This window comes from Podarcis raffonei, chromosome 7 (genome assembly GCF_027172205.1).
Source record: "Podarcis raffonei isolate rPodRaf1 chromosome 7, rPodRaf1.pri, whole genome shotgun sequence".
Classification (NCBI taxonomy): domain Eukaryota; kingdom Metazoa; phylum Chordata; class Lepidosauria; order Squamata; family Lacertidae; genus Podarcis; species Podarcis raffonei.
In genome coordinates this window covers 69248476-69264760 of record NC_070608.1, presented here as the reverse complement: position 1 = coordinate 69264760, position 16285 = coordinate 69248476, and positions in this window count along the sequence as shown.

Genomic DNA, 16285 nt, shown 5'->3' with positions numbered 1-16285 from the left:
GGACTTTTCTTATGTGCTTAACTCAGTGGGAGCAATCCCAAACAAACCTGCCTATGACAAGGCTACATACCACATCACACCCAATGCCACATACTGAGTCAGACCATTCTTCTTTGACGATCACTCGTAGCCGAGTAAGATTGTCTTCCAGGAACACAGTCTTAAGTGAGTCCATAAGTGACTGTGGAAGCCAATTCTGGATCCACATGTCCTTCCATAGTGGGGACATAGGTTTCCGGGTGGGAGTTGATCATGGTGGGGTTTGCCAAATGTGCCTTCCTCTTAGCACATTTCTCCCTTTTGTCCTCAGTTTGAGCGTCTTCAAAGCCCATGACACCTTTGGTAAAGGCTGTTCTCCAACTGGAGCGCTCACAGGCCAGTTTTTCCCAGTTGTCAGTGTTTATACTACATTTTTTTTAGACTTGTATTATGCTTTCTATTTTTAAGTTCGGAATAGAGTACAGTGGTACCTTGGATTAAGAACTTAATTCGTTCCGGAGTTCTGTTCTTAACATGAAACTGTTCTTAACCTGAGGTACCACTTTAACTAATGGGGCCTCCCGCTGCCGCCGCATGATTTCGGTTCTCATCCTGAAGCAAGGTTCTTAACCTGAGGTACTATTTCTGGGTTAGCGGAGTCTGTAACCTGAAGTGTTTGTAACCCGAGGTACCACTGTAGTTGCTTTGGAAGACAATAATCAGGCATCCAAACAACATGACCAGTCCAACGAAGTTGATGTTGAAGAATCATTGCTTTGACACTGGTGATCTTTGCTTCTTCCAGTACACTGACATTAGTTCTCCTATCTTCCCAAGTGATGTGTAAAAATTTTCAGAGACACCGTTAATGGAAACTTTCAAGGAGTTGGAGACGGCGTTTATAAGTGGTCCATGTTTCACAAGCATTCAGTAAGGTTGAAAGTACAATAACTTTGTAAACAAAGTCAGACTATTAGTCCATCTAGCTCAATACAACCTACATTGACTGGCAACAGCTCTCAGAGCTTTCAGACTGGGATCTCTCCCATGCTTATGTGGAGGTTCTGGGGACTAAAGATGGGCTCTGTTGCATGCAAAACAGATGATCCACAAACTTTTCCAATTTTTGCCTCTTTCACAATTGCATGACATTTTTGGACTTTCAGGCAGGTGGCCTCGAAGCTTTCAAATTACTGCAGAAGGCAAAGGGGAAAATATAGATGGTCTCTCAGTGCATGTGGAGCAGGAGATTATGGTGAAGGAAAGGAGAGAATTTATAAAATAGATTGGAGCACAAATCTTGTTCTAGAACCACGATATGGATTTTCTTTCACAAGGCAATATTCTGACACCATTTGCAGTGATTTACCATCTGCTTCCTGGAAGCTGTTTTTAAAATGTCCTTGATGTTACCATTTCAAAACTATGGAACAGAGAGGCCATACAAATAACCATATGCAATTGAAATGGACACAAGTGCTTAAAAAACCCCAATAAAACAATAAAAAGTTGGATAATCTTTGTGGGTAATGGTGACATATGTAAAATCACTCTCATCTGACTTCATAGCGGAAGCTTCATGCAATCCACTCCGTATATCAGTAGAATCTATACAAACCCAAACGGCTGCATCACATTAGGAATGGGGAAGAAATTTGATACAGTTCACATTTAAAGGTGACTCTGCCGGATTTGCATTTTGCAAAACAGCATGCAAAACAAAACAACACAACTGACCTTTGACATTCACATGACCCAAGGGTCCATGGGGCCAAGACATGGTGAAGTTGTGATGAGCAGAGTACATCCATTTTAGGATAAAGCAAGCCACAACTTGCTTGATATCTGTAAGCAATAGGTTTGGGCAGATAAGAGGCATTGCTGTTCACCTCCACACCCACCCACCCACTCTTGTTCCCTATGTAGATCTTTATTTCCCTCATGTTTCTGATGTAGATGTTCTCTCTCACACACCTTCTGCACTCAGAGCCAGTGTGGTGTAGTGGTTAAGAGTGGCAGAGTCGTAATCTGGTGAACCGGGTTCGTGTCTCCACTCCTCCACATGCAGCTGCTGGGTGACCTTGGGCCAGTCACACTTCTCTGAAGTCTCTCAGCCCCACTCACCTCACAGAGTGTTTGTTGTGGGGGAGGAAGGGAAAGGAGAATGTTAGCCGCTTTGAGACTCCTTCGGGTAGTGATAAAGCAGGATATCAAATCCAAACTCCTCCTCCTCCTCCTCCTCTTCTTCTTCTTCTTCTTCTTCTTCTTCTTCATGGGGGGGGGGGCAGGCGCCATGTGGTGGTTTATCTCAGGTTTAAAATGTATTGGGCTGGCCCTGAAGCATCTTGCCCAAGGGTCTCCCAAAGCCTAGGACAAGATTGAGTATAACCTCCAGGCCAAGATTGAGTATAACCTCCAGGTGTATCTGAAGAAGTGTGCATGCACACGAAAGCTCATACCAAGAACTAACTTAGTTGGTCTTTAAGGTGCTACTGGAAGGGAAAAAAAATTTTGTTTTGACTCCAGGCCTCTGTTTGACTCTCTGGACTCTTTTCAAGTTATGCCTTTCACCAACTGCTGGAATAGGTCCTTGAACTATGATGTTTCTTGCTTGCCTCAAAGGAGGATAGATGCTGTGTTTGTGTGCGTGTGCATGTTTCAAGTGTAGTTTGCTGTACAACGGTAAGAGTTACATCTGTTGCTTCACTCACATTCCCTAGCCCTGGCCCAGAATCAGTGATAAAGAACACAGCTGCATGAGCAAGACTGATTGCATAGTCTTGTGCTGAGTCAAATCTTTGGCCTATATAGCTAAAGGTAAAGAACCCCTGGATGGTTAAGTCCAGTCAAATTCGACTATGGGCTGCGGCGCTCATCTCCGCTTTCAGGCCAAGGGAGCCGACATTTGTCTGCAGACAGCTTTCCAGGTCATGTGGCCAGCATGACTAAACCGCTACTGGCGCAACAGGACATGGGGATGCGTGCAAGAGCACACGGAAACACTGTTTACCTTCCCGCTGCAGTGGTATCTGTTTATCTGCTTGCACTGGTGTGCTTTTGAGCTGCCAGGTTGGCAGAAGCTGGGACAGAGCAATGGGAGCTCAGCCTGCCATGCAGATTCGAACCGCTGACCTTACAATCGGCAAGCCCAAGAAGCTCAGTGGTTTAGACCACAGTGCCACCCGTGTCCCATTTCTGTCTACTGATTGGTAGCAACTCTTTGCAAACTCTGGAAGAAAGATTTGCCCTTCTGTGCTACAGAGGATTCTAGAGTATAGTATACAAAATTAATTAAATAATAATAATAATAATAATAATAATAATAATAATAATTGGTAACCATTTTCTTAATCTAGAAGCAAGTTATCCCCTTTGCTTAGATTTAGATTTTTTTTCCTACAGTGGTAGGCACCTGTAAAAGTGAAAGTAATGCCTACTTTTGAAAATGTGTGACTGTGCTGAATGCAAGATTTTAAGTCTCAAAAAATATAGGGTGTGATGGGGGGTAAGTATATTAACCTTTTTCTACCTAGATAAAAATTGTTACCAGTACACACAAATCAGTAAGCCAATGTAATGCAAGGAAAGCCCTTGTTTCTTGAGTGAAGAAACTAAGGAAAAATCTCATTTGAAGGCCAGAGGGAGGAAATATAACCCTGCATTTCCTCCAACAAGCAAAGGGGTGTCATTGCTATTTCCATATGGGGGGATGTAGGCAATAGGATCAGACAGGTTCTCATAATATTGAAGAAAGCCATATGGTTGTTCTCCTCATTTGCATACCATTTACATGGTGGGATCAATGTTGAAATGTGTGTGGGGTTTTTCTTGGGGGGGGAGGGTTTGAAGAAAGATGCAAAGGCATGATGGAGAACAGCAACAAGTGACAAAAGATAGACATAATACAGTACAAGGACAGGAAGAAACATCATGGACAGAAATATAGCTGCACACAAGAAGAACAAAGAGGGAATGTGAAGGCTTCACCTGTAGGACTGTAAATTATTTGATGCATTAATGTGAATGGAAGTCGTTAAAATTGCAGCTGCGGTATTAGGGTTTGTTGTTCTGACTGGTGTGTAACTGGAATGTATAAGTTTTTGGAATGCAGAGTTAAAGTAAATTATCAAATCATCAATTCTAGCACACAGGGGGCCAACAAAATAATATAATTTGGCATCTGAACAATTGACATTATTAATTGTATTATAATTTGGTATTAGCAATGAGGCTTTTATTGGGTTATTGTAAATGAAAACTAATAAAAAATTATTACACAAGAAGAAGAAAGATGCATTGGACCCTGTTTACATGGGCATCTACATGTGTATATATGTGTTTGTTAAACTTGCTATGACGTCTTAAGGGATTCTGCTATGAGCTACAGATCTGAAAGCCAAGCCTCATCATCAAGTATTATGATGGAAATGGGCGGGAAATGCATCGCCTGATCTAAAGTATGTTTACTTTCAAGTAAGTTCCACTAATTTTGGTGGACCTCTTGAGATGGTGAGAATGTCCTTAATACCCTTGCTTATATGGTAAGTGTTATGTACTGAAGTTCTCACCCTGGGCCAGCAGGGGAATACTGTAGATAGTTTTGCAAATAAGGGATCGAAACTGACGTTCAGTGATTGGATAGTTTTAGAAAATTGTTACAGTTACATTGTACTGGAGCCCTATATAAGCAGGCCGACTGAACCCTTCAGTTCAGTTCTGTTCTGGCCTGTGAATAAACAAGAGCTGTTTGAAGAATCGCTGTGTTGTCTGATATGTTCACCCACAACTTAACAGTAAGCAGGTCTGGTTGCTGTGTGGATGGGAGATTGCCTTTGTAAGTTTCTGCCAGGCAGACAGGCTGAATATAAAACGAGCTAAATAAATAAATAGATGGTAAGTATAATTGCATTGGCAGCTATAATTTTCAACATTCATTGGGCACATTTTTTAAAAAAAATGCAGAGGCAAATTCTTGGCAATTTCTATAGGCAGTCATGGCATTTCTATGCAAACTTGAAAGATCTACAGAATATTTAACATGTATTGAAGCATAAAGAGGGGAAAACACACACTTTAATGTTTTTTATGGGTGAATTTTTAATAGCTTAATTACAACTTCGCAAAAGAAAGAATTATTACTTGGTTACATGCTTGAAAAGGCTTCTGTACTGAACACACATCTCTCTGAAAATTGTCCCATATGTGTATATTAATGATACCATCAGAAGTTTTAAAAGACATGCCTTGAATAATACATGTTACTTAAATTAACTCTCATTCTTAATGTTCGTATTGAAAAGTGAACGCAATCAAACTGGTAAGTATGGTTTGCTGGCAATCATCATCATTATTCCTGTTAAGATTATTTATTATGAATATAAAACACTGGTCAGGGCATATTTATTAGCAATCTTCACAAAGCTAGCAAAGCAACAGTCTTTAAAAGTGCAAGTGGGCTGCATGAAGCCTCTGTTTTTGCTTCCAGCTTCCCACTTGTTTGGGAGAAGTCTCTTCAAATGCAGATAAGCCATTTTTTTCCAGATGCAGTTCCAATCAGTGTTGCACATTGCATGCATGTGATTCATTGAAACTGATTCATCATTAGCACCTTTGCATCCCACCTGCAGTAACTCGCAGTTACAGGGTTAAATATTATCTCCTGTTTGCTTGAGCTGAAGCTAAGATTCCAACCTTTGGCTTGTTCTTGTGGCTACTTTCATTTTCCTGTTGCGGGTAAACCTGCTCCTTGAGAAACAGCCTCTTGTTATAAGCCTGCAAAGTGAACGACCTTGCTTTATGTGAAATAAATGAGAACTTAGCGCCATCCCATTTCCAGTTTTGAATTCAGGGTAGCATTCATGGGGTTCCTGGGCATAAGGGTCCATGTTCCCCTTTCAAAAGCACAGAAGGTATATTAAATACATAATGGTCAAGGGACCCCTGACCATTAGGTCCAGTCATGGCCGACTCTGGGGTTGTGGTGCTCATCTCACTTTATTGGCCAAGGGAGCTTCCAGGTCATGTGGCCAGCATGACTAAGCCGCTTCTGGAGAACCAGAGCAGCGCACGGAAACGCTGTTTACCTTCCCGCTGGAGCGGTACCTATTTATCTACTTACACTTTGACGTGCTTTGAACTGCTAGGTTGGCAGGAGCTGGGACCGAGCAATGGAAGCTTACCCCGTAGCGGGGATTTGAACCGCTGACCTTCGGATCGGCAAGCCCTAGGCTCTGTGGTTTAACCCACAGTGCCACCCGCATCCCTTGTACAGTGGTACCTCAGGTTACATACGCTTCAGGTTACATACGCTTCAGGTTACAGACTCCACTAACCCAGAAATAGTGCTTCAGGTTAAGCACTTTGCTTCAGGATGAGAACAGAAATTGCGCTCCGGCGGCGTGGCAGCAGATGGAGGCCCCATTAGCTAAAGTGGTGCTTCAGGTTAAGAACAGTTTCAGGTTAAGAACGGACCTCCAGAACGAATTAAGTACTTAACCCGAGGTACCACTGAATATTACATAGAGTAATGCATATTTCAGGCATGTTCACACAGCCTCTGGACAAGTGACTGTCTACTCCAAGGGGTAAGGGTAGTTTGAAGAGCAGGCAAGAGGCTCTTCCTTATACTTGCTGGAAGAAGAAGCCTCTAACTTTAGTCCAATAACCTTTCCTTTTTTTCTTTTCATTTTGGGAGCCAGGACCCCAGTGGAATGCTATCAGGGCTGCTTTGCAGCACAGTGGTACCTAAGAAGTCAAATGGAATCCATTCTAGAAGTCCGTTCAACTTCCCAAACAATTGGAAATCAAGGCGCAGCTTCCGATTGGCTGCAAGAAGCTCCTACAGCCAATCGGAGGCCACGGAAGTCACATCGGACGTTTGGGTTCCAAAGAACGTTCGCAAACCAGAACACTCACTTCTGGGTTTGCGGCCTTCAGGAGCCAAAACGTTCAACTCACAAGGCATTCAGGATCCAAGGTACGACTGTAGTGGGCTAGGACACACCCAAAGGTTATTTTGCAAGGAAGCACTTTGACATCATTAGGAAAAGAAGCAAACGCAAGCAAATCACAGCTAAACTGAAAGAAAGCCTTGCTTTACAGCTGTTTGAAGTGTGAAATTTCAGAATGCAACTTTATTCTTATTTTATTTTTTTATTTATTTTAGAAATTATATCCCATCTTTCCTTCAAGGAGCTCAAGGTGGCAGACGTAATTCTCCTACCCATTTTATCCTCTCAGTGACCCGGTCAGGTAACTGAGGCTAAGAGACGGCGACCGGCTCAAGGTCACCCAACGAGCTTTGCAACTGGAGGTGCCAATTTGTGAGGGAGATGGCAGGGCTGATGTTGCACATGTGTCAACCCGATATTGCGTCAGGACATTGGAGGAGCCAAGGACAGATCCAAAGGCAGTGGCAGAACAGCTTCAATAGCTAGTTATTCTTCCTCCTTCTCCTTCTCCTCTTCCTGCCATGCCACCAGCCGAGGGCTGCTTCTTCCCTCCTAAATAAAAAGTTAGTCATGGCTTCAGTTAAGACTCTTTGATTTTCATGGTAACTTAGCCTGTATTTCTGTACCCGTGTAACAGAGAGTAAGCCCTAAGAAATTCAATGTGACTTACTGCTTGGGAGATATGTATAGGATAATACTGGAACTTTGCAGAGCAATGCTAAGCATAGAATATCTTTTAAAGGCTTACCTATTTCCCCAGGCTTTCCGTATCCCTGGAGACTCTGTTTTTCATTGGTTGCAGTCCCCTGAATTCCTGTTATTTGTTTCTATATGTTTTTATATGACTGCTTTACTGATTTTGTTACATTTTTGTCTTAATGATATCGTTCATTGTTTTATCTTGTATACCACGTAGAGATTTTTTAAATATTAAGCCGTTTATAAATGCTTTCAAATAAAATAAAATAAAACCCAATGTTTCAAACTGCTTAGCATACCTTTTTTATTATTATCAGTGTCCAGTTCAAAATATGTTCATTAAGGCAGCTTATTTTGGTGTTTTATATCCATCGGCTCTTAGGCCTTCCCCAAGTCACTTCTTATTAATCTGACTGTACTTTTCTTCTCCGACTTTGTGGATAAGTGATTCGCAGCTGTTATGCTGTAGAGAAGCTGTTATATTGATACCTCCTTGTGCCTGGGTGTTTTGCAGGTCAGCTTTCACCTCTGGGGCGTTACCAAGACACTAGATGTTGTTTGTCTCTGAACTTCTTGCAACCCCTTGTTCCTTTCTGTCAGGATCAATTACAAGGTCTGGTTTTACCGCGCTGGGTCAAGCAGTCTGTCTGCTTTGCCATCCCCCTGCAAATATGGCAGGCAGATGGAGTAATGAATGTCTCCAAGAAGCAGGTGAGAGATCCATGTACTATAAGGTGGGGAGATGAGAGTGAGAGAATAATACAATAGCTTGTGTTATTCAAGACACATATACAGCTAAACACTAAGGATGGGTGAATCCGTTTCCTGTCCATATCTATTTTGAATGTTAGTCTGTATTTCTGCTCTGTCCTTTTTTCATATTAAAAATAAATCTACCTAAAAATTCGCACTTGAATAGGGTTGCCATACATTTGGGAATTCCTGGACATGTCCCCTTTTAGGGGTCCTGCATGCCCATCCAGGGGGAATTGTACATTTTAAATCAGATGTCCTGGCTTGGATTTTGGTTTGTTCTTTCTTTGTGCACAGGCAGTTCTCATTCAGGCTTAGCCATGACAGAGATTGCCCTAAAAAAGCTCAACCAACTGATTTTTACCTCTTGAAATATGGGAACCCTACACATGAAATGCATATTTTTAAAATAAAAATAATTCTCGCAGCATGCATTCTGAAATGCATTTTGATACTTTTTTAAAAAAAAACAAGAACTGCATCAGAACAATTAGGAAGTCCAAAAGCCAGTGGAGATCTAAATTTGGATCCATGCAGCTCCCATCCAAATTCTTAAAGGTCAAATTCCTCAAGCCTCCCTCCTAAATGCACACAACATACCTGGCCACAGAACAATCTGGGCCCCCTCAAATCAGCCTTCTTGTCTTTCAAAGTGGTTTGCTCCAATTTCTTTTATTGCAAGGCCAAGTATTCCCTTTCTTTGTCCAAATGATTAGAAATGGACCTATGGTTATTGTTTTTAACCCCCTTGCTGTGTTCTCTCTTCTAGCCCAGTAGCCATGGTTTTAGAACCTACATCATTGATGAGGACAACACAAGCTGAAGAGGGAAAGAGAACTCTGAGCTTCTAATGCTGTCAAAGGCTCTGCTATTTTCCTTTGACCTCAGCATTGTGGAGGGAAAGGTTCAGATTTGGCTCATGGCCCACGAATTAATAATTGAAACAATGCAACTTAAAGAAAGGATGCTTTTTCCTTCCTTTTCCTTTTCTCCTTTTTCTTTATTTAACACAGGTTACAGTCCTACTTACCTGAGCCCCATTGATTTGAGTCAACATGCGCAGGGTTGTGCTGTAAGTAGCATAGCATGCAGGCGGCCACAGGGCGATTGCCCTGGGTGCAAAATTTGTTAGGGGCACTAAATTTCAACAATCGGGGCTGCCTCAATACAGCTATGCACTTCTGTTGCTGAGCTCCATTGAAAGCAGTTTCTCTATGCAAACCAGGAAGCGAGCTCTCCAGACAACGGAACAACTTATTTTTTTTCTTATCTCTGCAGCTATGATCTCCTGGGTGACACGGACACACCATTAGGCAGCTGAATGTGCAGGCATACTTTGTATAGGATAAACACACACACACCAAATTTGAACAGAAAGGGGGTGGTTTCTGTGATCCCTGTTCTATCTGAAGTACCTTGAAGAGGAGAGTTGTAGCGACCTCCACAACAGTATGGGAGGGAAATGGATAACAACAAACTCCTCAGCTTTATTCCTTGAAGCAGTGCTATTTTTCTAGAGAAAGAGGTGCCGGAACTTACCATGAATACCTCTCTTGTTCTCATAGAATGGCAATGGCGCCCACCTGAGTGATACCAGAACCAAGTTGTGGTGAGTTCCTGCTGAAAAAAAGCCCTACATGAATGCTTCAGCTAGATCACAGCGACTTTCAGGAATGGAAGGACTGCTCTGAATCCAACCCAATTTCCCATTTTGTTAGTAATTAAATCTCATTTTATTATAAGCATCTGTAGTCAGCTATAAGAGCATCATGTTAAAAAAGAAAAACCACCCAATAGCTCTTTCCTTAATTAACTTTCCTATCATTTCCCCCCTTTTTATTATCTGCCCAACCTTTAGCATTTACGCATATAGTATTTAATGTATCCATTATTAATTGCTACAAGCTGACCTCACCGTTGTTATTACTTTATTCAAAAAGATCTCTGCCATGGAAAAATAGCCCTTGCAATCTGTAAGGTGCACCTGAAGTCTCATCGTTCAATATTTCATAAAGTTTATTGGCCTTGTCCGCCGTCTTGGCTGTTGTCAAGTAGCCATCGTTCAGAAAACATCTTGTCTGAAACAGAATTCCCAACTGACACTTTAATTTAAAGTCTCTTAGTTAGTTTGTTAAAAAGAATTCTTAATGTCTTGTGAAAATAGGTAAGTCTGTAAAAATATGGCTGTTCTTCCACACAAAACACATTGTTGTTGTTGTTTAGTCGTATGTTGGAAGCCGCCCTGAGTGACTGGGGCAACCCAGTCAGATGGGTGGGGTATAATTAATTTTGTTGTTGTTGTTTAGTCGTTTAGTCATGTCCAACTCTTCGTGACCCCATGGACCAGAGCACGCCAGGCACTCATGTCTTCCACTGCCTCCCGCAGTTTGGTCATACTCATGCTGGTAGCTTCGAGAACACTATCCAACCATCTCATCCTCTGTCGTCCCCTTCTCCTTGTGCCCTCAATCTTTCCCAACATCAGGATCTTTTTCCAAGGAGTCTTCTCTTCTCAAGAGGTGGCCAAATTATTGGAGTCTCAGCTTCAGGATCTGTCCTTCCAGTGAGCACTCAGGGCTGATTTCCTTAAGAATGGATAGGTTTAGCCAGTTTTAGGCCATTTCTAGCTCAAAAGAAGGGATCACAGCAGGTTAGATCCAATTTCATCATGCATTCCTACCACCACCACCCTAACACACACACACACATACTAACACAATGTTGATGGCTGGGGAAAATGTAGTCAGCAATGAATCACTAGGGGGCCATACCCTCCAACAGTTCTCTGATGAAAATAGGGACATCCTAAGGAAAAGTGGGTCATTCTGAGATCAAACCAGAAACCAGGCTTCTGTAAATCTGGAACTGTCCCTGGAAAACAGGCACACTTGGAGGGACTGGGGAGCTGGGTGGACTAGTCTTTGACCAGACTTATTTGTCTTCCTTGTTCCTCTCTCTAGGGCTTTCTCTGTCAATTTTCCATTCCCAGTTTTTTTCTGGTAAACACCTATTCCCAGTAAACAATGGAGATGAGGGTGAATATTTTGTGGTTCTTGAAATTTTGCAAATTGAGCCAAGAGATCATTTTTTAAAAAAGATACTCTATGCTGTAATTTATTTATTTATAAAAAATTATGATGTATCCTTCAGCTTAATCTCCGAGCATGGTGTACAGTTGAAAAGAACAGAACACAATACAATAAAATTATACCGGTACAGCAAAAAGACAAGAATAGCAGTATTGGTTGTCTTTCACTGATAAGGAAAGAAACTGAAGATGACATCCAGTCATTTCATGGGGACATTTGAATGGCTCTCAGATTTACCAGAAAATGTCAGTTTAGACATTTCCAAACCAAGATAAATGTCATCCTTTTCCTGATAAATGATGGAAAGAGGAAGAAATTTGGTTGGTTGTCATGCTCACTCAGTTGGCTTTCAGATTTACAGATAAATGTCAGAATTTTCCCAGATAGCTCCCCAAAACCATAAGGCTTACCAGGAAAGTCAGCACTCACCCACTGTCTGACATTTACCATAACAAATTCATCTTAAATGGTTAGCGGCTAAAGTCATAAAGATTAAACCCTTTACTGGATAACTTGATGATGTAAGTGGGCATCAGCTGTAATACATTTAAGGCCAGGCCACCTTTTTTTCCAAAATCTGTCAGCTGATAGCCAAATAACCCTTGCCACCCAAAATAGCAAATCCCCAGGGGAGGGGAGGGAGCCCTTGAGACTGACCCAGAAACTCCAGTGGGTGCAGAATGCCACAGCGAGACTCCTTACGGGGTCCTCACTGCAAGATCACATTCACCCGGTGCTATACCAGCTGCACTGGCTCCTGGTGGAGTACAGGATCAGGTTTAAGGTGCTGGTTTTAACCTTTAAAGCCCTATATGGCCTAGGACCCTCGTACCTACGGGACCGCCTCTCCTGGTATGTCCCACAGTGGAACTTACGGTCTTCAAACAAAACCATCTTGGAGGTCCCAGGCCACAGAGAGGTTAGGCTGGCCTCAACCAGAGCCATGGCTTTTTCAGCTGTGGCTCCGATCTGGTGGAACGCTCTGTCACAAGAGACTAGGGCCCTGCGGGACTTGACATGTTTCCGCAGGACCTGCAAGACAGAGCTGTTCCACCAGGCCTTTGGCCAGGGCACAGCCTGACTCCCTCCTTTGGCAAACTTCACAGAACTCTAGCCCAATGGTTGCCATCAATTTGATCTGAATTAATTTTATAATGAAATGATTTTAGAATGTTGTATTATTTTATTGTTGTTAGCCGCCCTGAGCCCGGCTTTGGCTGGGGAGGGCAGGATGTAAATAAAAAATTATTATTATTATAAGCAATGTTAGCATGGGGTTTCCAGAATATACTTGGGAATTCAGGGGAAAGCCTGACATTTTTAACTATTAATGTAAATGAATCATATTGTGCTCACCGAGGCCCATTTTCCCAGCATCTGCTTTTCAAATTGGGTGCAAAAGAATTTTCCTACGCCATGAAATGACAGAACTTCCCGATGTGCTACAGCAAAGCCACCTTCTGTAGAAACGAATGCCTTTTCTTTCCTTTCTCTTTTTAAAAAAGAATTATTTGCTCTAATAATTCTACAGACAAGAGTCCTAAAAGCCATCTCCTTCATTTCACGACTTAAAATAAGGAATTGTACAAAGGCTCAGATCCCTAGGGACAGCTGGATGAGGTTTGTTCATCACGTGGCGTTCTGTTCAGAGGTTGACTTTCATTCACCTCACCAACAGCAGTGGCTGTTCAATCTGTCATTTAAGCAGATGGAAGGTATGTAAATCTTGACGGCCTGCCAGCAGACTCAGGGGAGACCGGGGAGTGGGGCACAAATAGCGACGTGATTCTCTTATTGAAATCAAGAGGGAGGGTATTTATTTATTTATTAAGTGTGCGAGCCGCCTTCTGCTCTCCCGTATTGACGTGCTCCAAGTTAAAACAGTCTATTCAAAAGTAGCAGACTGAAGAGGTAATCCAAATAACTGGTGGGAGAAAGCAAAAGGACTTAATGGAGTGGTACAGCCATTCCTGCATGGCATACACTGGAAGGACAGATCCTGAAGCTGAGACTCCAGTACTTTGGGCACCTCATGAGAAGAGAAGACTCCCAGGAAAAGCCCCTGATGTTGGGAAAGAGGGGGACAAGGAGAAGGGGACGACAGAGGACGAGATGGTTGGATAGTGTTCTTGAATCTACCAGCATGAGTTTGACCAAACTGTGGGAGGCAGTGGAAGACAGGAGTGGTCCATGGGGTCACGAAGAGTCGGACACGACTAAACGACTAAACAACAAACAGCCACTCCTTCATCTTCAGCTTTAACCACTCACCAGGGGTGCCAACCTGAATGAAATATTGGGGGGGCCCAGGTAAGTCCCACCCCTCATAATTGATCACATGACATGGTGCACACACACCATTTGAATGGCAGTGCCACTCCCTGTACTTTTGATAAACTTACCCCAGGCTGGCCCCACAGAAAGAGCCCCAGATCAAGTCCATTACTGGTAGATGGGCAAGCTGAGAATCCAGAGCATACTGGGACGTCCCAACACTGTCCCCTCCCTACCTTCTCTCTGTCCCCAAAAAGGGAGGCATACAACAGGTACGCTTCCATTTGCCCATAGATTAGGCTGGCCCAGGCAGGAGCTTGGCAATGGCAGGGCCAGCAAAACTGGGGAGAGGCACACCTCGGACTCATCCAAATACCAGAGTAAAACTGCAGAAAAGGATTCGAGCATAAAAACAACTTGGTCTCTTTTATTTTAATGGTGCTTGCATACAAGAAGAACCAGTAGATTATGTCGAGATTTTTCTATTGTCCTGGATTTGGTGAAATACAAGATCTGACTAGCCTCTTGGATAAAGTGAAGAAAACCTAGAGTCCAAGAGATTGATAGATTGTCAGTCTTTTGGGCCAGCCATTTGGAATGTTTGCTATGGTCACCTAAAAATTAGGGGGAAATTAATATGAAGAGACAAACTGCATAGTAATTGCAGTGGGAAGTAACTATTTTGGCTGCAGCCCAAAGCTCTGTAGGACAGCATGAGCACAGAGGTTTGCATATGAAGAAACTCGCTCATTCTGTTCAATATCAGGACAAGCATCACATATGCAATGGAGATGTGTGCTGATTTCTTACTTGGAAATGAAACTGCCCCTCTTTATGTAGAGCTCCATAAGTATATTGGATTTTATTTTTTTAAGTGTGAAAGTGTTTTTCTCCTCATCATTGTTAAATATATCTTTGTGTACAACTGAATACAGGGGGAGAAATTTGACTAAAATATTTTCAGTTTCTTATTGAATGCTTCTTGGTGACGGATATAAAAGTCACTACCTTTTGAAGTGTTGTAGTAGGGTTTTTCGGGGGTTTTAAAATCAAGTTACTCTTTGGTAAAGGATAAATGGCTCTTATTCACAAAGGCATCCTAGAAAAGTGGGTGCTCACGGAGCCATCAGGCCTATTGTATATATTTGCAATTTAATATAAAGTCCCATTTAGCTTTAGCAAAGTACTTCTGCATCTGTCTGATTTCAATGGTAGAGTTGACCTAGTTATTGGGTTTACATTCAGATGGATGCTGGGTGATGAGTACTTTAAGATGCACCATGGGCCAGATCCAGAATAACTCCTGGTGTTCGCAGTGGGTTTTGTGAGCTGGGCTCTCATTTGACTTGGCTCAGTGTTAGGCGCTTATGTTAAACTATATGAAAGTTTAAGTTGTGTTTTCTGTGGGTTCCCCATGCTTGCCTTAAAACTAAAATTAAAAAAATGTTGGTGGTGTAATGAGAACTGTATATATTAGCATTCTTATATTAGCATTCTTATATACTGGCCTCGGCCCAGTATACCTGAAGGAGCATCTCCACCCCCATCGTTCTGCCCGGACGCTGAAGTCCGGCACCAAGGGCCTTCTGGCGGTTCCCTCATTGCAAGAAGCAAAGCTACAGGGAACCAGGCAGAGGGCCTTCTCGGTAGTGGCACCCGCCCTGTGGAACTCCCTCCCATCAGATGTCAAAGAGATAAACAACTATCTGACATTCAGAAGACATCTTAAGGCAGCCCTGTTCAGGGAAGTTTTTGATGTATGACATATTAGTGTATTTTTGGTCTTTGTGGAAGCCACCCAGAGTGGCTGGGGGAACCCAGCCAGATGGGTGGGGTACAAATAATAAATTATTATTATTATTATTATTATTATTATTATTATTATTATCTTAACAGGTTAGAACAAGGCAAAAATATTATGACAAAGTGGGTGATGTGTCCGTATACATTAAGCAACATAAGAAATGATGAGGGCATTTTTGCAATGCAAAGCATTGTCAAGAGAGGTCATGAAGAAGAACTGTGTTCAAGGGAAGGGTTGAGAAGCATCTGTTAAAAATGTATTGGATATATTTTATCCGGTCTTGATAAAGGGGGGTGAAATGGTTGGTTTCCACTCTAACGATTCTATGAAACAGCTAAATCAGTTATAGGGGTAGCATTCTGTAGCAAATGTAATATCTACACTATTATCAACAGCTCATTGGTCTGTAAAGAGATTTTCCATTAACTGTTATTACAGAAGATTAATTGTGGACATCTACAGTTAAGCAATTTAAGAATTTTCAGCTACTTAAAGGTATGGCCTGCAAATCTGAAGGAAGTGATTGTTTTCCCCATTTTATATTACCAAGGTTACATTTTTAAGAAATCTTGTCTTTCTTTTTAAGAATATATCAAAACCAATTTTAGGTAGAGAACAAATATACCATTCCTATGTTTAGAGCCGGTACACAGGTTCATCTGAAAGCAAGCAATAATGGTGTCGTGGTCATGCGAGGAACATTAATGAGAACTGGTTTGGTTCATACATGCATGTTC